The 22,123-nt window shown below is 44.7% G+C and overlaps 1 protein-coding gene and 1 long non-coding RNA gene across 2 annotated transcripts in view; one reads left to right on the forward strand and one right to left on the reverse strand.

Annotated features, from left to right (window-relative positions):
• The window catches only part of LOC145419375 (protein NLRC3-like), a 177,604-nt gene that overhangs the window by 116,854 nt on the left and 38,627 nt on the right, over positions 1 to 22,123 (forward strand). The gene's annotated exons all lie outside the window — the stretch shown is intronic.
• Positions 21,534 to 21,895, reverse strand: LOC145424090 (uncharacterized). The gene is made up of 2 exons (XR_013905046.1): positions 21,709 to 21,895; positions 21,534 to 21,605 (listed from the first exon to the last, which is right to left on the reverse strand). It is a non-coding gene; the product is annotated as an uncharacterized LOC145424090 (long non-coding RNA).

Consider the following 22,123-nt stretch of genomic DNA (forward strand, 5'->3'; position numbering starts at 1 on the left):
ATTAAAAAAGTCTGTGCAGTATTTGGGAGGCCTGTAAACATTAAGAAACACAACTTTGGATGGGGCCTTCAGCTGTAAAGCCACATATTCAAAAGACTGAAAAATTCCAGGAGATAGCTGCTTACATTGAAATGATTCATTAAATAAGACAGCAACCCCTCCTCCTCTCCTGCTCACCCTGGCCTCACTGATAAAACTGTAGTTAGGAGGGGTCGTCTCGATGAGAACAGCTCCACTGTTACTTTGGTCCAACCAAGTTTCAGTTAAAAACATAAAATCAAGGCTGTGCTCAGTGATTAAATCATTAATTAAAAATGTTTTCCCAGCTAAAGATCTAATGTTTAATAAAGCCAACTTAAGTGTTTTAGAGGCATTACTTGTCCCCTCGTGTTTGGGAGCAGTCTGTGGCACACAAGGTATGTTTACTATGTTTAAAGATCTTTTAGAGTGCACCTCTCTGTGTTTTGACCAGGCCACATGTCTCCTTCTGTCACCTAAAAGTACAGAGATTTTAAAACCTTCTAGTAAACAGGGTCCCAGCTTCTCCTGGGAAAAGTCACCACTGCCATAATCCTCATAGCCCGGACCCTTCACACATCACACATCAGACTGCGGAGACAGAGCGTGAAGGTGGTAAAGAGGAACTAAGGGGGGCGAGGCTGGGCAATGTGACTTCGATTGCTCTGTTGAGGGTGGGGCTCGATGGCGAACCTTTGGCCGCTCTGGTGGGGGGTTTATGGGGGACAAAAAGGGATTGGGACGGGGGGTAGATCTGAGCCCAGCATTGACCCGCTCCATCATCTCCTCAGTGAATTTCAGGTGTGGGGGGGAGGGAGAAAGGGAGGGGGAGGAGGGTGATGGCCTGTCAGGGGTTTGGGGGACTGGGGAAGGTTGTGGTCCCTTGTCCTGGTCGTTGGTGTTGTTGAGAGAGTAGGAGGGAAATAGGGACCCCTTTTCTTGCCTTTCTGAGGCTCTTCCCGGGTGGGGGCAAATGGAGCTCCTCCTCAAGGTTTCTGCTGGGCTTTGTCTGTTCTTGGAGTACTGTTTGTTCCTCTTTATGCGATAACTCCTCGTTTATCTCAGCCTTGGCACCAAGCACAGATGGATAACGTATGGAATAAAACAAGTTGGAGGTTTAATAAACTTAAACCTACACCATCCTCCCTATTCTGGTATTTTAAAGAGTACTTAGCATAAATATTAAGCAACCTAACTAATAGGGTTCCAACTCCCAGCAACAACAAAAATAAATAAATAAAAAATGGGGAACCACCCCTCACGCTCCACCTCATGATGCTTAATCGACGTAATCAACCTTAATTTGATGCAGTGTGAAAAAAATGCACAGAAATCAATTATTTTTCAAGAAATATTAAATAGATTCAACATCTTTCTTCAACAGAATTGCAGACTGCACAGATGGTACCTTCCCAAAGGAAAAAGTACTATAGCTTACTAGGGTATATATATTAGACTTAATAGTTACTATATACAGTAATGGACTTCTATTCATTTTGCATCAAATTAAAACTTTGGGTGTCAGATAATTATTTATTAAAAGCTCGACATTTTAAATGAGAATAAGAAAGAAAAGTATGTCTTTGTGCCCCCTTTTCCCAGTTAATGCCCCCCTGGCTAAACTTTGCTAGATCCGCCCCTGCACAGTTACCAGCCGTCAGCTATGTAGAAAAAGATCCTCGAGTAGAAAGTAATATTAAATACATTCTAACAACAGCTGATCAAGCTTAAACGTGCTGCTGTTGTTCAGCCGCTGGTTTCCTCTTTCTGGTGCAAAGTGGGCCAAAAACAAACCAGAGAGACGGACTCGCGACAGAAAAGCCGATCAGCTGATCATTAAGCAGTTTCATGATTGAAGTAGCAGCAAGAAGAGGCAGTCGCTTGTTAAGCTTAACGCAGGAATGCTTTACAAACATTCAGAGATGGACTTACACACTTGCTTTACTTCTCTCGGGATAACTTTGTCGGAGATGAAATGCCGGGTTGCTAGCGAAGCTCCAAATGCTATCCAGACCACCACAGGTCCCGCATGCCACAGCCGCTCTATCACGTGATGCACACTGCTCCAACGTGCTAACGTTCTGAGGTGAGTTACGGCGTGTTGCAAGTTTTGTGAGGTGCTTTCGTGATATTTAATGGATCGGATTACATTTTTTATTTTTCTCCGATATCCGATCCAGTAATTTAGGTCAGTATCGGACCGATACCGATACGTAATATCGGATCGGTCCATCTCTAATATAGACACAGACATACAGGAACACACAGACACAAACATCCATTCCCACCCTCATGCTCTCATATGCACTTACTCCACACTCAACCAATGTGGTTGGGACATAAAGAGACGCTGTACACACTCCCCAAGCGTACTCTACGAACCAGGTCTAGGTACCCTTGCCCCTGGAGGGGGGAACTGCACCCAGACCCAGGTGGTGTTACCCTTTTCCCTGTGGTGGGGAGAGGCAGACCGCCCTAACTCCGTAGCAGCAGGGAGGCCCCACACTCCAGACTGCAGTCGGACGGCCAACTCCTCCTAGCCCCCCCGCTCCAGCAGGCCGCAGAGAATGGGGGTGAGAGAAGACTCCAAGCCTCCCTCCACCCGCATCTTTGTAGTGTTGATGCATGTGTGTTCTAAGGTGCATTTAAAACCCAGGAGGGCATGGAGCTACCTGCCAGAGAGCAGCAGGTAAGCGCATAGTCCCTCCTGCTAGCCCTCAATGTCGCACGTGTATTTAAAATTGAGAGGTGGGCAACGACGCCAGGGGTGAGGTGTACAACCCTGATGGTAATTTAGACTCCGTGTATCGTGCCCACCCCCAAGATCCTATATGTATGTGTAATGAGAGTGTGAGTAATGTGATTGTCTAAGATGTGGGATAAAATTGAGGCAGAGGCAGCCAGAAGGGGACAGAGGGGGTGGGGGGTAGCCTCCTCTGCACCCTGGTGACATACCCCTACTCCAAGGCCCTGCATGTGTGGGTGGTTGTGGTGGAGCGGGAAGAGGGAGGCAGCTGGAGATGGGGAGCGAAGGAAGGGAGGGGCAGGTGACCCCTCCCCGGGGCCAGCTCCCCCGCTGACCCCAGTAGGCACTCCCATACTCCGCGACCCGCCAGGGAAAGGGGGCCCAGGCCCATCCAGACCGGGACCCAGCGCAGCAGCGCCCCCCAGCCCCGGGACAGTCCACCCAACCCCACCACAGAGAAAACTGCACCCACCCCACCATCCACTCATCTTCCAGACTACATGAGACAATAGACACCCAGGCTGAGATATTCCTCCACCTCTCCTGTATCTCCCCCTCCTGCAGAGAGTTCCTGAGGAGAGGAAAGCTCCTGAGAGGTGTGACAATCTCCCCCACCAGTTGAAGAGCCCCCCAGGTGGCTCGACGCACCGGCGGCACCCTGCGCCAGGGATGGGCCCCCATGCACCCACCCGCCCTCAACCCCGGCAACACACCAACCAGGATCCAAGGGGCCCGGCCAGGGCCCCAGCCCAGAGACGGAGCGCCCCCAGAACCTCACGCCCATCCCGGACCCACCCAGGGGCAGCCAGGCTACCAGGTCAGTAACCCACGTCTGTCAGCAAAGACCCTCCCTTAGCCCCGCTGCACGCAGCCACGAGGAAACAGTCACCTGAGAGCCAGAAGAGCCCCCAACCAGACATGACCGCTACCCCGGGTTGAGCCCCCCCAAGGAAGATGCCTCCGGGGAACCCCCCGACGCCCTAAGCCTGTCCCTACCCCCACACCAATCACAACAGTGAAGGCGGGACCAAACTATGACCCCCCACCCCCACTAGGTGATGGAGCTGATCAAAGGAGCCCAGAGCAATTGATCTGATGTGGTGGCCGAGGCTGTATCAAGACTAATGTAATCTAATAGATAATTTCTATATTGGTTAGAATTAAGATTATTTTTATTTTTCCAGTTCATGAGGACAGTTTTCTTGGCTATACATAGGGCAGTGAAAACCATATGGGCTATATTCTTTTCTGAAGTGACATTATCTAAGCTGCCCAACAAACACACTAAGGGGGAAGTTGGAATGTTACATTTCAGACATTTTGATAAGTCTTCACATATCTCGCGCCAAAACTTCTGCACTGGTGGACAGAACCAAAGAGCGTGAATGTAATTGTCTGGTGTATTGCCTTGACAGTGTGAGCAGTTGTTGGAAGATGTAAAGCCTATCTTGAACATCCGATGACCTGTATACTGCACTCTATGTAGTATTTTGTATTGTATTAATTGCAGACTGGGATTTTTAATCAATTTAAAGGTTTTTAAGCATACCTGAGACCAGAAGTTTTGGTCTAAACTGACTGATAAATCTGCTTCCCACTTTGCAATAGGAAGTGATATTGATTCATCTAATTTAGAAAGTGTTCTGTATATTTTAGATAATAATTTGGGGGATTTAAGAGTAAGGAAATGTGCCGCACTTGGTGGTGTTTGTAATTCAACTTGACTGATGTTAAATTTCTTTTTTACTATGGATTTAATTTGTTGATATTCTAAAAATCTTTTCTTGTTGATCCCATATTGTGCAACTAGTCTGTCAAATGGAATAAATTCTGTTCCCTCTAATGTATGTTCTAAGTGTTTAATTCCTTTACAACTCCATTCTGGGAAATTAATCATATTATTGTTTTGTAATATGTCAGGGTTATTCCAGATAGGTGTACGTTTGCATGGGATTAATGAAGACTTTGTTATTTTTAGAAACTCCCACCATGCTGTCAGAGAAAAGCTGATGTTGATACTTTTAAAGCATTCATGTCTTTTGATGTTTGAGCTAATAAATGGTAGGTCTGAAATCTCTAGATCCTTGCATAGTGCCTGTTCAACATCTAGCCAGGGCTCATCTAAGAAGGTATGTTTTAACAATTCCGAGATGAACTGAAGCCTGTTGGCTAAGAAGTATTGGTGAAAATTAGGCAGTTCTAATCCTCCTCTATCCCTTTTTTTTGTAGCATTTTTAAGCTGATATGCGGGGGTTTATCTTTCCAAAGCAATTTGGAAATATATGAATCCAGAGATCTGAACCAATCTTGTGATGGTTTGTTAGGGATAATCAAAAATAAGTAATTTATTTTTGGCAAGATCATCATTTTTATAGTGGCGACCCTTCCCATGAGTGATATGGGTAAAGATTTCCATCTAGTCAGATCGCCTTCTACTTTCTTTAGAAGTGGGATGTGGTTTAATTTAGTTAAGTCTGAAAGCTTAGGAGAAACATTAATACCTAAATATTTAATAGTTCCGGATTGCAGTGGGGCAGAGGAAGTATTATGGAAGGAGCAGTTAATGGGGAGAACTGTAGATTTTGGCCAGTTAATTGAATAATCTGAAACTCTTGAAAACCAGTTTATTAGAGTAATTACCTCAGAGAGGTTGGTTTGTGTGTTTTGCAGAAAAAGCAACACATCATCCGCATAGAGACTGATTTTATGTTCTATGTTCTTACATTTTATGCCCTTAATTGTTGTAGCCTGTCTAAATGCTGCTGCTAGAGGTTCGATAAAAATTGCAAAAAGTGAAGGAGAGAGTGGGCATCCCTGTCTGGTGCCCCTCAGGAGACAGAAGCTGGAGGATGTCTGGTCATTTGTTCTGATACGAGCCGTTGGGGAATTGTATAATATTCTTATCCAGTTTATGAAAGAGTTTCCAAAACCAAATTTGTGTAAAGTTGCGAATAAAAATTTCCAGTTAACTCTGTCAAATGCTTTTTCTGCATCTAGAGATAATATTATGGTTTCGATGTTTTTATTGTATGAGTAGTCTATTAAATTAAGTAATCTACGAGTGTTTGTTGAGGAGTGCCGACCTTTTATGAAACCAGTTTGGTCAGGATGAATTAAGAGGGGGGTTATTTTCTCTAATCTCTTTGAGAGAGCTTTGCAGATTATTTTAAGGTCTACATTTAAAAGAGAAATTGGACGATAGCTTGAGGGAAATAAAGGGTCTTTGCCTGGTTTTAGCAGGAGACTAATATTGGCAGAATTCATGTTTGGTGGTAGTCTGCCATTTTCCTCGATTTCCTGCAACATTCCGTGGAATACTGGTGCCAGAATTGTCCAGAATTCTTTGTAGAATTCTGCAGGGAAGCCGTCTGGACCTGGAGCCTTATTATTGGGCATACTTATCAGGGCTTCCTGGAATTCACTTGGCGTCAGTGGCGAATCCAGTTCCATTGCTTGACTGTCTAGTAATTTTGGAAGAGTAAAGTTGTCAAGAAACAGGTCAATTTCATTTTTAGATGGGTTTATTTGTGGTGAGTATAAAGTTTCATAGAAATCCCTAAAAATGTTGTTTATTCTTCCAGGGTCATATATTGTGTTCCCCGATAAATCTTTAGCAGCACATATAGTTGTTTTTTTCTTTCTTTATTTTTAACTGGTTAGCTAGAAATCGACCTGATTTGTTACTGTGTTCAAAATTCTGCAAGCGAAGTCTTTGTATAAGGAATTGTGTTTTGTTTTTTTTTTATTAATAGTTTCATTTAATTCTAGTTTTGTCTTGCGTATTTTGTTCAATGTTTCCTGATCTTGGTCGCACGCGTAGGCTTCTTCTAGTGATTTGATGGTTTTTTCTAATTCCTGAATATTTTTGTTTTCTTCTTTCTTTTTGTGTGATGAGAAAGAAATTATTTTACCTCTCATCACAGCTTTCCCTGCTTCCCATAGAACAGAAGCAGATATTCCGGGAGTGTCATTAAAGTCTAAATATGAAGTCCATTCCTTTTTAAAGTATTTAATAAAGTCTTCATCTTTAAGCAGTGATGTATTAAATCACCAGTTTTTACTTGGCGTAGTATTATTCTTGTGCATTAGTGTTAAAGATACAGAAGCATGATCGCTGACAGCTATAGGATGAATCTCAGTGTCTGAAATGTTGCTCAGCAGTGAGCTGCTGACCAAAAAATAATCCAGACGAGAGTAAGAGTGATGAACATGCAAGAAAAAAGTATATTCCTTACTGTTGGGGGGAAGGGAGCGCCATGCATCGCGAAGGCCAAAGTCGCTCATATACTGTTTGATTATATTTGTGGATTGCCAATTGCGCTGAGTTCCTGTTGTGTTGAGCCTATCCATTTCTTCATTTAGTCCAAGGTTGAGGTCACCGCCAAGAATGAGTGCGCAATCGAGGTGTTCAGAGAGTGTACTAAAAAATCCGTGGAAGAATGAGGGTTCATCAACATTTGGACCATATATACTTACAATACATAGTTTTTTTGTTCAATATTGATAGTTTAATAATTAGAAATCTACCCTCTGGATCTATAACTGTATCAAGTACTGTAAAATTAACATTTTTATGTATTAAAATTGCTACTCCCCGTTGTCTAGAATTATAACAGGCTGCAAACACGTTAGGAAACTCAGGTGTTTTAAGTTCGTTTAAACCTGTGACAGGTCTGTGAGTTTCTTGTAATAAAACAACATCTGCCTGTAGTTTTTTAAGCTGGTTAAATATCTTTAACCTCTTTCCTCTGGTGCCAGCTCCATTTACATTCCATGTGACAAACCTCAGCATGCCCATAATTGTGTGTGTATGTCTAATGATGTATGCTGGGTGTTTCGTTTAGACAGGTGGAGAGAGTGTGGAAACATCCCTTGTTTGTAAATAGAAAGAGAGAGAGAGAGAAAAAAAAGTGTGGTGAGAGGCTCCATAAGTCTGACTATGTGTGTGAATATTCACTAATATGAACAAGCGTGGCTTGTGTTATGTGTCCTGCAAGTCTGTGCGTGCTGTGAGGCTGTTGTGAATGTGCTGCCGTTGAGCGGATGTGTTTGCGTGATCGTGGTGTGAAAATATGGAGAAATAGAGGGTGTTGTTTGTAGGTGAGTGGGGAAGTAGGTGAACACAGCAGTGAAAGACAAGAGAAAGAAAGAAACCACATGAACTGTGAGCGACAACAAAAAAAGGAAACGAAACAGAAACATTCCAATTAAAGTAATGACGGAGGGTGACGGTGTTATATCTGCTATGACATCCTACTGATATTACTAGGTTAAACCCATTTTAGAGGAGAAAGTGTGAATGAATAAGAAAAGAGTGTAGCGGGTTCTTATCTGGAATCAATCAATCAATCAAGCTTTTATTCGTCACATGCAGGTTGCCCTGCAGTGAAATGGGACCCCCCCCCCCCCCCCCCCCCGACCGTACATATATCAGAATCAGAATCAGAATACTTTATTGATCCCTGGGGGAAATTATTTTTTGTTACAGTGCTCCATTTTAAACCAACATTAAGACAAGACAGACAATACGCTAACTAAGAATAGTACAATATATACATATATATACATACATACATACATACATACATACATACATAAGTCACTCATAAATAAATAGTTGGAAAAGAAACGTGTAGTTGTAGCAGCAAACAGTGTGTTAAGTGGATGCGTTGTACAGGGAGATGGCCACAGGCAGGAATGATTTCCTGTGTCGTTCAGTGGTGCTTTTCGGTAATCTCAGTCTCTCACTGAACGAGCTCCTGTGACTGACCAGCATGTCATGGAGTGGGTGGGAGGTGTTATCCAACATTGTCTTTATCTTGGACAGCATCCGCCTCTCCGACACCACCTTGAGGGAGTCCAGCTCCATCCCCACAACATTGCTGGCCTTACGGATTAGTTTATTAAGTCTGTTGGCATCTGCGACCCTCAGCCTGCTCCCCCAGCATGCAACAGCATAGAGGATCGCACTGGCCACAACAGACTCATAGAAAATCCTCAGCATTTTCTGGCAGATGTTGAAGGACCTCAGTCGCCTCAAAAAATAGAGACGACTCTGGCCCTTCCTGTAAAGTGCTGTGGTGTTTTTAGCCCAGTCCAGTTTATTGTCAATGTGTACTCCAAGGTATTTATAGTCCTCCACAATGTCAACACTGACCCCCTGAATTGAAACAGGGGTCAAGTGTTTCCTGGTCTTCCTGAAGTCCACGATCAGTTCCTTGGTCTTTGCCACGTTGAGCTGCAGATGATTCTGCTCACACCACGTGACAAAGGAGTCGACCACAGCCCGGTACTCTGTCTCATCATCCCTGCTGATGCATCCAACCACCGCAGAGTCATCAGAGAACTTCTGAAGATGGCAGGTCTCTGTGCAGTGGCTGAAGTCTGTGGTGTAGAGGGTGAAGAGGAAGGGGGAGAGGACAGTCCCCTGTGGTGCCCCTGTGTTGCTGATCACCTTGTCAGACACACACTGTGGGAGACGTACATATTGTGGTCTTCCTATCAGGTAATCAACAATCCAGGACACCAGAGAAGCATCCACCTGCATCGCTGCTAACTTATCACCCAGGAGGGTCGGCCTGATGGTGTTGAAAGCACTGGAAAAGTCAAAAAACATGACCCTCACAGTGCTCGCCGGCTGGTCCAGATGGGTGTAGACACGATTGAGCAGGTAGATGATGGCGTCCTCAGTTCCGAGACGAGGCTGATAAGCGAACTGAAGGGGATCCAGGTGTGGTCTTACTATGGGTCGCAGCTGGTCCAGGATGAGCCTTTCCAGGGTCTTCATGATGTGGGAGGTCAATGCCACGGGCCTGTAATCCTGGGGGCCACTGGGACGTGGCGTCTTTGGTACAGGGACGAGGCATGATGTCTTCCACATCACCGGGACCCTCTGCAGACTCAGACTCAGCATAAACAGTTTATGAAAGACTCCACACAGCTGGGGGGCACAGGTCTTGAGGACAAGGGGACTCACTCCGTCTGGTCCAGCAGACTTGCCTGAGTGAAGTCTCCTCATTTGCATCTCAACCTGGTATTGAGTGAAGGTGATGGGTGGGGGAGGGGTGTCAGGAATCTCACAGGAGGCAACATGTGAAGAGAGAGGCTGGCACAGTGGTGTGGCTCTGGATTCCAGGCTGACTGCAGGTGAGGTTGTGGGGGTGGGAGCAGACACTGTGGTGTCAAATCTATTGAAAAACAGATTCAACTCATTGGCTCTATTCTCACCTCCCTCAGTTCCCCTGCTGTTGGTTGGCCTGAATCCAGTGATGGTCTTCATGCCCCTCCACACCTCTCTCATGCTGTTCTGCTGGAGTTTCCACTCCAGCTTCCTCCTGTAATTGTCCTTAGCCTCTCTGATCTTGTCCTTTAGTAACACCTGGATCTTCCTCACCTCCTCTTTGTTGCCCCCTCTGAAAGCCCTCTTCTTGTTGTTGAGGAGGGCTTTGATGTCCTTAGTCACCCACGGCTTGTTATTTGGGTAACAATGAACAGTCTGAGCTGGAACAATGGAGTCGGTGCAGAAAGTTATGTAGTCTGTGATACACTCAGTAAGCCCATTGATGTCCTCGGCGTGAGGCTCACAGAGTGTTTCCCAGTCGGTCACCTCGAAACAGCCCTGTAGTTCTGCTAAGGCCTCCTCTGACCACCTCCTGACAGTCCTGGTGGTCACAGGTTCCCTCCTCACAATTGGCACATAGCGGGGGGTGAGGTGAATCAGGTTATGATCTGACCTACCAAGTGGGGGGAGGGAGGAGGAGCTGTATGCATCCTTGACGTTAGCATACAGTAAGTCTAAAGTTTTCTCTCCCCTGGTGGGACAGTCCACATATTGTTTGAATGTTGGTAGTGTATTGTCCAGTGATACATGGTTGAAGTCACCCGAGATCACAATAAAGGCACTCGGGTGCTGAGTCTGTAGCCGAGCTATGGCAGAGTGGATAGTGTCACATGCAGCTGTGGGGTTAGCAGAGGGGGGAACATAGACAGCCACCAAGATGACGTGAGAGAATTCCCTGGGTAAATAATACGGCCTGAGTCCAACAGCACACAGTTCAGTGTCCGGGCAACAAATCCTTTCTTTGATTGTTATGTTGGCAGGGTTACACCACCGGTTGTTAACTAAAACAGCAAGCCCACCTCCTTTACGCTTACCGCTAGCGATGCTGTCCCTGTCCGCCCGAACAGTGTGGAAGCCTTCCACGGAAGCATTCTCATCGGGAATGTCCTGGTGCATCCATGATTCGGTGAAACACATCAGGCTACACTCTCGGTATTCCCTCTGACTCCGTACCAGTGCTGAGAGCTCGTCGATTTTAATTGCCAACGATCGCACATTACCCATCACGATAGACGGCAGACACGGTTTAAACCTCCTCCTCGCTTCGAGCCTCCGCTGTCTCACCGTCACCTTTTTTCTTCTCTTCTGTCCTTGACCTCTGCATCCCCGATGTGTTTTCCTCCAAATTTCAGCTGGTACTTCTGCGGGCCTGGCCAGCGAGCCGGCCGGCATCAGGGCGATCAGCTGATCTCTGGAGTAAACAGTCCGTGCGTGTAGGAGATGTGCCGCGGTCCCGTTCCTTGATAAAAGTAACAGTTCCACGGCCACCAGAAGAACAAAAACTCTCTCAATCCACATGATTGAGTAAGAGATAGAAAACGGAGGAAAATACAAGTCAGGAAAAAAAAGAATACGTAAGGAAAAAAAAGCTAAACTAAGAGAAAAGCAGGAGCGACTGTAACAGGCTGCACGCTGGTTGGCGCATGCGCACTAATATAACACAAACATTACATGGGGATACAGGTCGGAGATTGGTAGAATCAGAAAAACATTGAAATATACACTACAGTGGGGAAAGTACAAGAGGAAAAAAAGAGACCCCTACTCATGCTATGATTCCATGGTAGGACAGCATGAGAACAGGAAACAAAAAAACTCCTCTGCACAAAAAGCACATAAATGTCCACAGCACAACATTGTGAAGACATGACAAGCCACAGGGGTGGGAGGGGGGTGAGGGGTAATCCGAAGCGAACACAGCAGCCGCCCCGCACAGCGCTACCATTCCAGCGCGGCACGCAGACCCGCCGTGTTCCCTCGCAGGAAACAAGCATCGAAGGCGTTGGGAAGGGAGGGGGATGAGTGCGTGCTTATCAGTGTAAGTGTATGTGTGTGCGTGTCCATAGTTCAGCTGAGACAGTGTCCTTCGGCCTATCAGGCTAAGTAAACAGTCCTCCAGCCGATCCAGGTGTCCTTCATGGGATGGGAAGAATAATCATCACACAGTCGTTATCAGGGAGTTGTTTTGGTGGGCTCCAGCCTTGGGCCTGAGCAGCTGGCGCCGTGGTGTCCAAATGTAGAATATTGTTGATTTCTCCTTTATGCGAGCAGCGAATTTAGCACTCTGACACTGGGGCCTCGATTTCCCGTTGGAGAGCCGCGAGCCTCCCCATGATGGTATCAAGCTTCTGTTCCGTGGTGTTCTCGTTCTTTTGGTTCTGAGACCCCACAGCTGCAGTGAACCGTTCTGCGATGTTATCCAACTTTCGCTCAAGGGTGTTATTGTGAGCAGGCCCCTCTCTGATGTATCCCATCATACGCTCAATGGTGTTAGTTTGAGTCTTCACGGCAGCTGTAAGCGTCTCCAAGGTGTTAACCATGCTGCGTTCGGTGTGGGAGGCCGCGCCTCGTCCCATCGCTTCAATTCCAGCGGTCAGCTTAGGGGGGGTTTGAACAGCTGATTCCGCTCTCTTATTTCTCCGATAAGTCAGGGCCAAGCCAGCTCCGATCAGCAAGAACCCTGTTATCATGGTTCCGAATAGGTAAATATCCTCAGCGTCCTCGATAGACAGTCCCGCCAGGCACAAGATCCTCCAGGTCTGCCACCCATCCATCGTGTATCCGGCAGGGAAAGTCCCTCCAGGGCACTCGGGCTCTCCCGAGCCCAGACTTCTCGTTGAGAAGAGGGTGTCAATAGCATTCAGAGACCAGTTGATCAAATCCATAATTCTCTGTTAGGTTTTAGAGAACGACAGTGAGAGACTGTTCGAGGGAAAAATAGTGCACGCGAGACAAGACAGGACACAAGAGGCTAAGCAGGGAAGATAAGGGGAAGGAGGAGAGGAGAAAAGTGCGACCGCCTTCACCGAGAGCCAAGAAAGAGAGTCAATATAACCACGGTGTGGTGCCGGGGTCGGTAGAGCTGTCCGTCCACGGCGATGACAGCACGGGAGCCTTTCTGGATGAAGCTACGTCGAACTGGGAACAGGACCTTGCATCGTTCCAGGATCTCTTTGGGGAACTGGTCGTTCACGCTGAAGTCCGTTCCTTTCAGCTCTCTGCCGCAACTCTTCACCTGTTCCTTCTGTTTGAATTGACCGAATTTGGCCACAATAGGCCGTGGTCTCCCGGTCCGCGACCTCACGCCCCCCAAGCGATGTACTCTATGGAAGTCGATGTTCTTTACGGTGTCCTCCGGCAGCTTCAGGTGGATTTTAATGAAGCTGTTCACCGTTGCCTCCGCGTCCTCTCCGGCAGATTCTGGAATACCAGAAAACACAAGACTATCTCTCATGCTACGGGCTTGTAGATCGATAACGGACTCTTTTATTTTTTTATTTTCAATGTTCAGCTGGGTCACGTTATCGGTGAGAGATTTGACCAACTCCCGTAGAGTGGTATTTTCAGCGGCAAGCGTTTCCACCTGCTGCTGGCTGAATTCCAGGGATTCTCTCAGAGATTTAAATTCCCGGTGTAAAATCTCCACCAGGGACAGCCTCGCATTGAAACTGGACAATCGCTTGTCGATTGACTCCAGGATGTCTACGATGTCTTTGCCGGCGGGCAATGTTGTACCGGGGGAGTCTGCCGGGCGACATCTCTTCGATGACGGCGTCTCAATTTTGGTCGGGGAGGATGCACTGAGGGCCTTCTTCATTACTAAATCTTGAAAACAGCGGTCGATGTAATCTTGGAGAGCGTCTAAACACCCCCCGTTGTCCTCCAGGGTGTTAGAGATGATAGAACAGATGTTGTTAGTTATATGACAATTGATTAGTATATTTGGTAATACTGAAGCTTGAAAAACCTTTGTTAAACTCTATGCTACCATTTGCTTTTTTTTTTTTTTCCGCCAATTCTCCGGCGTCTGACGTCACCTACAACATGGGTCGCTTACCTTACTCGTCACTTCCGTCACTTACTTTCCAAACGCCAGATCTGAATGAGGGTGGGGGAGGTTCAATTTGCCATGTTGCAAGGAGAGCTTAACTTCTGTCTCGCTAGCTTGCTCTGCACTCTTCATTCTGGCAATGCTGTCTGTGTTGAACGCTCAGTGGATCTGCGTTCGACAGTGCAGCCTAGGCGGAGTAGTCGAAAGCAGATTCACTGAGCGCTCAACACAGACAGCATTGTCAGACGGAAAGTTGATAAAATAAATTACAAATTTTGTATTGTTCGATACATATGCGTACGAACCAAAAGCACTGTATCGAACGGTTCAATATCGATGCGAGTATCGTTGCACCCCTAGTATTTATATTGTTATCTTGTCATTTTAGCCTGACTGTTTGGAACAACTCTGCTCATTAAACTGTGTTAGCATGTTAGCAATTCTACTGCATGGAAAAGCAGCTCTGAGTGATTATTCAGATTTTCCTTTCAGTTATGATTTTAGTATTACTGTAGTATTATGGTGGTAGTATTGTAGTTATTGCAGCCCAGTAAACTGAGTGTGTTAACTGAAACAGTCAAATGTAGTTGGACGTCTGCAGAGATGCTCTTTATTTCAGGCGACGTTCAGGATACAAATGTTGAAGGACTGACTTACACTGTCTTTGTGTCTTTGTTTAGAAGCAGAGCGACACAGATGGATCCAGTTCTCAACCCTGTCATCACTGTGGTGGTGGGAAAGACTTTCATTGTGACCTCTGTGGAAAAACTTTCAATCAGCAAAAGACCCTAAAAGTACATCAACATAGACACACTGGAGACAAACTGAAATACTGCAAAGAATGTGGGAGAAGCTTCACCACAACAAGTGAGTTAAAACGACATGAACTGATTCACAGTGGGGTTAAAAAGCACCTCTGTGATCAGTGTGGGTCATCCTTCACCACTGCAAGGGACCGTAAATCACACAAACAAGTCCACACAGGAGAGAAACCACACAAGTGCAGACACTGTGAGAGAAGCTTCTCACATTCAGGTAGTCGTAACAGTCATGAACGTGCACACATGGAAGGAAACTACAGCTGTGACCAGTGTGACAAGAGCTTCAGGAATCTCAGTTCATACTCTGCACACAAACGATCCCACGTTACTAATAAACTGTTTCACTGTTACCAATGTGCCCAAACATTCACCTCATTGTCTGCTCTGTGCAAACATCAGCGCGATCACTCAGGGCTGAAATCACTCCCATCACTGGATCACAGTGAATCTGAAGACACAGAAAGATCCTCTGGTTTCTGTGTCAGACTCAAAAAGCTTGAGATCAGGCTCCACAGAGTTCAGATAGAATCATTTAAACTTGTGTTGAACTGAACTGGTTGCTGGGCTGAACTTCTACATAATACAGATCTACATGGGATCTTCTTTTCTGTTTTTTACTGAGTCAGTTTTGTCCTTTTTTCTCTGTCCTGGTTTTGCTCGTCTGTAAATGATTGAAACTCAGTCAAATAGTTCATTGTTCTCCAGCAAAACGTTTTGGAAACTCATGTTTAACCTTTAAAACTCTGACATGTTTTAGCACACAAGGCTTCATCAGGGAGTTCACTCATGATTGGACCATGAGAATAAAGGTTTTTAGTGGTTTTATTATAAAGGTTTTATTATTATATAACAATGTTAATAATAATATCAATAACATTGAGGCACATTGTGTGGAGGAGGTTCAGTCATATCCTGATCATCCAGACAGATTTGATGGTTTTTATCCTCACCTGCTGTGTAGAAATGGTCTGACTGGTTGCTGTTACTGGGAGGTCGAGTGGAGAGGAAGAGTTTATATATCAGTGAGTTACAGAAGCATCAGAAGGAAAGGAGGCAGAGACTGTGTGTTTGGAAACAATGATCAGTCCTGGAGTCTGAGCTGCTCTGATGATGGTCCTCGTTATGTCAGGCACAATAAAATAAAAACATCCATCTCCTCCTCCTCCTCCTCCTCCTCCTCTGTCTCTAACAGAGCAGCAGTGTATGTGGACTGTCCTGCTGGCACTCTGTCCTTCTACAGAGTCTCCTCTGACACTCTGATCCACCTCCACACCTTCAACACCACATTCACTCAAACTCTTTATCCTGGGTTTATGGTCTGGTCTGGTGCCTCAGTGTCCCTGTGCTGAGTGGAGTGTAAAGAGTGTCTCCTGTTACAGAAACACTCTGACTGTTGAACAGATAGTTCAGTCTGTACATGTCTGTCTCTTTCACTCACAAACACGTTTTCAGATTCATGGATTCAATCAGTTGATGTTTGAAACTCTTCTAAATGATTCCTTGTAAACTTCTTCCTCTTCAGTCACAAACAAACAGGAAGTGATGTCACATGTGTTCCTGTCCACACAGCAGAATGAGTCTATTGCTGACAGTGATGTACAAACAGAGTGAGCATTTCTGAGGCCCAAAATAAACTGAGTAGTTCACTGAATGAACAATGGACTGTGAGCTCAGTTCCTTCATCATTAGTATGGATTATATATGTATATGTATTATATTAGTATCATATATATCAGGTGCTGCTGCTTTCAGTCATTGTGCAAATGTGCTGTTTGTAAGCTTGTAAAGCTGCAGTCAGCTGAGACTGAAGAAGTCACCTGATCAGTGAGCAAACGTTTCTGAAAACGTCCAGATGAACAGAATCAACCTTTTGGGATCAGCCAGCAATGCAGCATCATTGTTGTTCAGCTTCAGAGGTTTGCAGGAATGAACTGATGACCAGAAACAGCTGCAAAGTCCAAGAAAATACCAGCTGGAGTTCAGCTGCATTTGAAGAAGTCAAAGAAAAGTAAGGATGGCAAAGGGCGACGTTTTCTTCCAAAGAGCTGCAAACATGGTCGACGCCTCATTAGAAGAATCATCTGGACATTTGTGAGGAACTCTAACCAAGAAAGCAACGTCACACAGATCCAACAGACAGTTTCCATGACTGCAAGTGTTGAGTGGAAAAATGCTACATTGCATTATTGCATCCTCTCACCACAGGAGGCGCTGTTGGCACCACTGATTGCTGATCAGCTGTTCTCTGATGATCTGATTGATACTGTGAATAACGGGACTCACTGAACTCTGTGACACAGTGAAGATTACAGAGTTTAACTTCAACATCTGACTGACGTCACACAGACAGAAGGATCAACCAGTGAGGCACAGAACACAGTTACTGGAGATACTGGATCAGCTCCATGTGAACCTCTGATGGAGAAGCTGCTGAGCCAGAGAAACATCAGGACATGACAGCAGCTGCACTTATCTAACAACATGTAGCAGAGCTGATCTATGTTAGAGGATCTATCACAGCAGCTGAAGCCAAAGTCCAACACTGGATACCAGCTGAGCCTGTGCTGAGTGTAGTGTTACAGGAAAAGGGCAGAAACACTGGTAGCTCCCAGTGATGCTGACTGGGGCACAGAGCTGAATGATGCAGCATCAGGACACTGTTTCAGTCTGACTGACAGAGAAACCTGTAGCTGTATCTACATGTGAGGCAGAGGCCACACAAGCAGCTTTCTATGTTTCACAGTGACTGAGATCTTCAGTGGGGGTGGACATGCTCCTGTACAGACCTCTGAGGAGAACCAAGGTGCAGTCAAAGAGTCCAGTCTGTCCTCACAGATGTGAACATGTGCTTTCATCAGGTCTGCTGTCAGCTAGCAGGCTCACATCAGAATCACTGTTCCTGAAAAACACAGTCTGTGTGACATCATCAGTCAGCTGATGGTCCCAGATCTGAATGGTTTCTGTCTCTACTGAGGAAGTCAGAGAATATCACTGAGGTGTGGATCAGGTCTGAGTGAGCTGTGGAGGGACAGCTTTAAACAGTCCACAGGTCTCACGTCCTGCTCAGTCTGCTAGCAGATACCTCGTATTGTTCCAGATGTGCTGACATCAGCAGCAGCACAGCTGTGTGATACCATGAATCTCAGTTATTGATCCAACACACAGTAAATACAAAGATCAGGATTTCTGAGAGTAATCATTATGAGTCTGAACACATGATCACTGAATGTTAGTCTCCACAATAATAAGCTAACACAAGCAAACACAGCTTTCAGCTCTTATTTTGAAACTGGCTTATTTAGAGAGCTGTGATGTGAGCGTGCCTGGCTCTGAGGCACTTGGGTCAGCCTCTGTTGTTTAGAAGTGTTACAGACTGTGAATGACACAGACCTGTCAGTTTCCATGTTTGTCTGTAACACAGCTCAGGGCTCCATGCTGAACGCATCCATCCAGTGTTATTGATCCAGGACTGATACCAGCATTGGGATCAATACTACAACACACAATCACATGTGTCCACGTGATGCAGTTTGAAGAGCAATCAGATGTCTCTGTATGAGGAGGCGGGGTCACAGGAGGTTCACAGAAACTCTGCAGCAGCATCATCAGCTCACATGGAAACTTTGATGATTCACTTCTGTGGTGTTTTTACAGAAACACGTCACAAAATTAGCTCCACCTGTTTTGTGAGCTTTGAGTTTCTTGTCTTCATCCTGGATTCTTGTGTTGCTGTTTTTACACACAGCAGATATTTCCTGGTTGCTTCCTTGATGACCACATGAAGCTTTCTGAAGCTTGGATTGAAAACGCTTCATTACTCAAAGCTTTCCAACACAGGCCTCTGTGCTGCCATCTGGTGGACAAACATGTGAAGTGCAGCGTGAAGCTACAAATGAAACTGCTTCAGCTACGTTTATATATAACATACTATAACCTATATAATGTGGAGATCAGGGAAATTATTTTGTTGCTACTGTTAATAATCATCATCATTACCATTGCATTAATAATATAATCTACAGCATTGATATTGCATTCAGATGTTTAAACATTTTGGTACCCAATTAGCCTTTACTACAGGTGCAGTTATAACCACTTTAAACTGTTGAGTTGAATCTATGATCTTAAATGCTTTTGAATGCTTGTTATAATCTTAAGTGTGTATGGGCTGATTCTGTTGATTCTGAGGACACTCTGTGCAAAGTCTTGACAGGAAACTGCAGGTTTGCAGAGCGTGCTTTTGCAAAAGTGAAACTAAAAGCAGAGTGTAAGTGCAGCTTATTCTGAGGAGCTGTTTGGATGATGCTATTTGAATAACCAGGTTGTTCATTATTATCTTTTATACTTTTATATTCTTTTATTAAGCTTCTAGTAGAGGTTCTTGATTAAAACATTTATTCAATATACTACATATATAGTTTTAGTAAACTGCTGACACATTTGAGAGTGGCCTCCGTTTGACTGCGAGCGTTAGTAGGTGAGAGGTGACACAGAGTGCCAAGTGAGGTCGTGACACACACACACATAGTAGATACATTCAGTTATAGGTGAGAGGTTAATCATGTTTGCTTGCAACTGCGGGCGTGCAGAAGTGGTATCTTACTGCAGAGCATGGTCTGTGGTTTTGGAGAAGCGGCAGTCAAAAGGTTGAGAGGAAACATCTGCCATGAAGATAGAGATAATGTTCTTTTCAAACTGTGTTAAAAGTCATTGTGGTTTTGATTTGACGTATGTACAGTGGGGCAAAAAAGTATTTAGTCAGCCACCAATTGTGCAAGTTCCCCCACTTAAAATGATGACAGAGGTCAGTAATTTGCACCAGAGGTACACTTCAACTGTGAGAGACAGAATGTGAAAAAAAAATCCATGAATCCACATGGTAGGATTTGTAAAGAATTTATTCGTAAATCAGGGTGGAAAATAAGTATTCGGTCACCTCTTTTAGTTTAATTACTTCAATAAAACTGTTTTATTTAACTGTTTCGCCTCTTGACTCCTTTTTCTGACCCGGTCACTTTTGTTACTTCCCCCTCACCGCCTAGACCCCCCCCCAGGGGAACGTAACATGAGTCATAGTCTTTCTATCCATGGTAGCTTCCACTGCTGAGGCTCGGGAAACATGAAGAGGATGATTAAGAGCAAGCATCAGCTCTGTCTCATCTAACTACACAGTATTATGATCATGCACTTATGTCTCAAACTAAGACACAATGAGACAAAATGAGTTCTGTGAGTCTTTAGATTATCAGTAAATTCTGGTGACAGTTTGACGCTCAGTGGAGCCATTTTTGGTTTGTGATGAGTGTTTTGTGAGCTTCTGTTTTGTGAATCGCTCTTTGTAATTTAGAAGCTCGTGCAGAAATGTGCGCGCCCTTATCTGAGAGGACACGGAGAGAGTGTCGCAGACTCGAGGTGAGGAGATAAACCTCGGAGCTGGATGGCCTGCACGTTACCCATGTGCATCTTTTCAGTGACATCAAGTGAACCCATAATAAGCATTTCTATGTCTTAGACATCATGTCCATTTCTAATGAGAGATTATTTTTAAATGAGGGAAACCTGGTCTAACAACACGCTTCCAACAGAGCTAAAGGTTCACCACAGTGAGACGGTGGGACTCTGATAAGAACTGAAACACTGTGTATGAACAGCTGAGACAAAACTATATATAAACACTCATTTATTCCAGTTTAGTTTACAATGATTTTAAAGTAATGTGGAACGATTCATGTTCATGAGCTGTTACAAACACAACTATTGATTTGTCTATATATGGTCGGACTACAAGGCTCGTGTTGAGGCTCTTGGAATAATGTGTGAATTACAGCAAGAAATGATGGTTTCCCATTTTACCAAAGTGGAATAAAATCACCACAGCAAAGAAATCATGTTATTGTCTGCAGCTAAAATATATGGTGAACATGGTTTTATAATAATGTGCAAACACAACCTCACTCTGCTCTATACGAGGAGCCAACCACAGCTGTCCGGGTCTTCATCCACCACCTCCACCATCTTTGCTCATCATCATTCACTTCATTGCTGATTGGTTTAAATCAAACTCCATTACAGGTTCAACTCCATTATATAACAGCATGTTGACTTTGGATCTGGTGTGCAGTGCCACCTTAAAAGATGAGGAAACTAAGAGATTACAAAAAAAGAAGTGGAGGAGTTAAAGAGCTGCAGCAGATTAACAGTTTCTGACAGTCATGTGTTAGAAATAGGACGATTAGATGAGCTGAGGGATCCATCTACTGCTCAGTGAAGCCTCATCAGAAACAGTCTCAGTGGAAGGATGGCTCTATTGTTAAGAAAGGACACAGGCAGAAAGACTGGCGTCTGTCACACAGGAACTGGACTGAAAATCAGCTGCACATATTCATCAGTATGTGCAAACATATTATAGGTGTGGAATTCAGGACAGTACCATCAGAAGTTGATCCACTGTGCAAATGTCTGATTGGCTTCATTTTTCACTATGAACAAACTGCTAATGCAGCATCACAGGACGTCAGCCATGGATTGGCCTCCCCAGACCTCAACATTACTGAAACATCTTAACAGAGGATGGAAACAAAGGGAACCAACATCCAAGAAAAGAGCTGCTGCTGAAAACTTCCTCACAGAAAACACAAACAAGCTTGACTAAGAGACTCCAGGCTGTGCTGAATTATAAAGGTGGACTGACCTCCAGGGTCCTTAGTATCATATAAGCTCAGTTTGTGTCTTATATACTTTCCATTTATATAACAAAATATATAGAAAGGAGGGTGGTTTAAGATGTGTGTAGAGTTTTATTCATTATCTTTAGACAAACAAAGAAAGCACCATCCATTCGTCTCCAGTCTGAATGAAAAACAGGGGAAAGGTCAAATTAAACCTTTGAAATTCCTTTCACAATAAATCCATAAATAAACAAAATAAAACATAGAAAAGTGTTTAAACCCACTTTTCCATAAAGCTGTCAATAGGAAATGTTCCAGTAAACATGTCTGTGTTTCTGCTGTTTTCCTTTCATGCGTCCACAGCTGACAGGTAACCCTATTGGAGTCGCCATAGTGACGGGTGGCGTCTCAGCTTCAGCGTGTTGATGGGCACAGCCATGGTTACCACAGCTGGAGTTGGTGTACGGCGAGCTGTGAGAGGACAGAGATGGAGAACGCACATTTAACTCTTTAACAGGAGATACGTTACGACTAACAGACGACTGCTGTCTACATGATGTCTTTGCAGCCCTTATGCTACATGTTACACAACTTTTCTTCATGCCAACAAGACTGAGGTGCCACATAGTCGACACATACGGCTGATTATGATGCATGTTTTACTATTGCTATGTTCACATCATCTGCTTGGCTTTATTA

The sequence above is a fragment of the Astatotilapia calliptera genome, chromosome 3 (genome assembly GCF_964374335.1).
Source record: "Astatotilapia calliptera chromosome 3, fAstCal68.1, whole genome shotgun sequence".
Lineage (NCBI taxonomy): Eukaryota > Metazoa > Chordata > Actinopteri > Cichliformes > Cichlidae > Astatotilapia > Astatotilapia calliptera.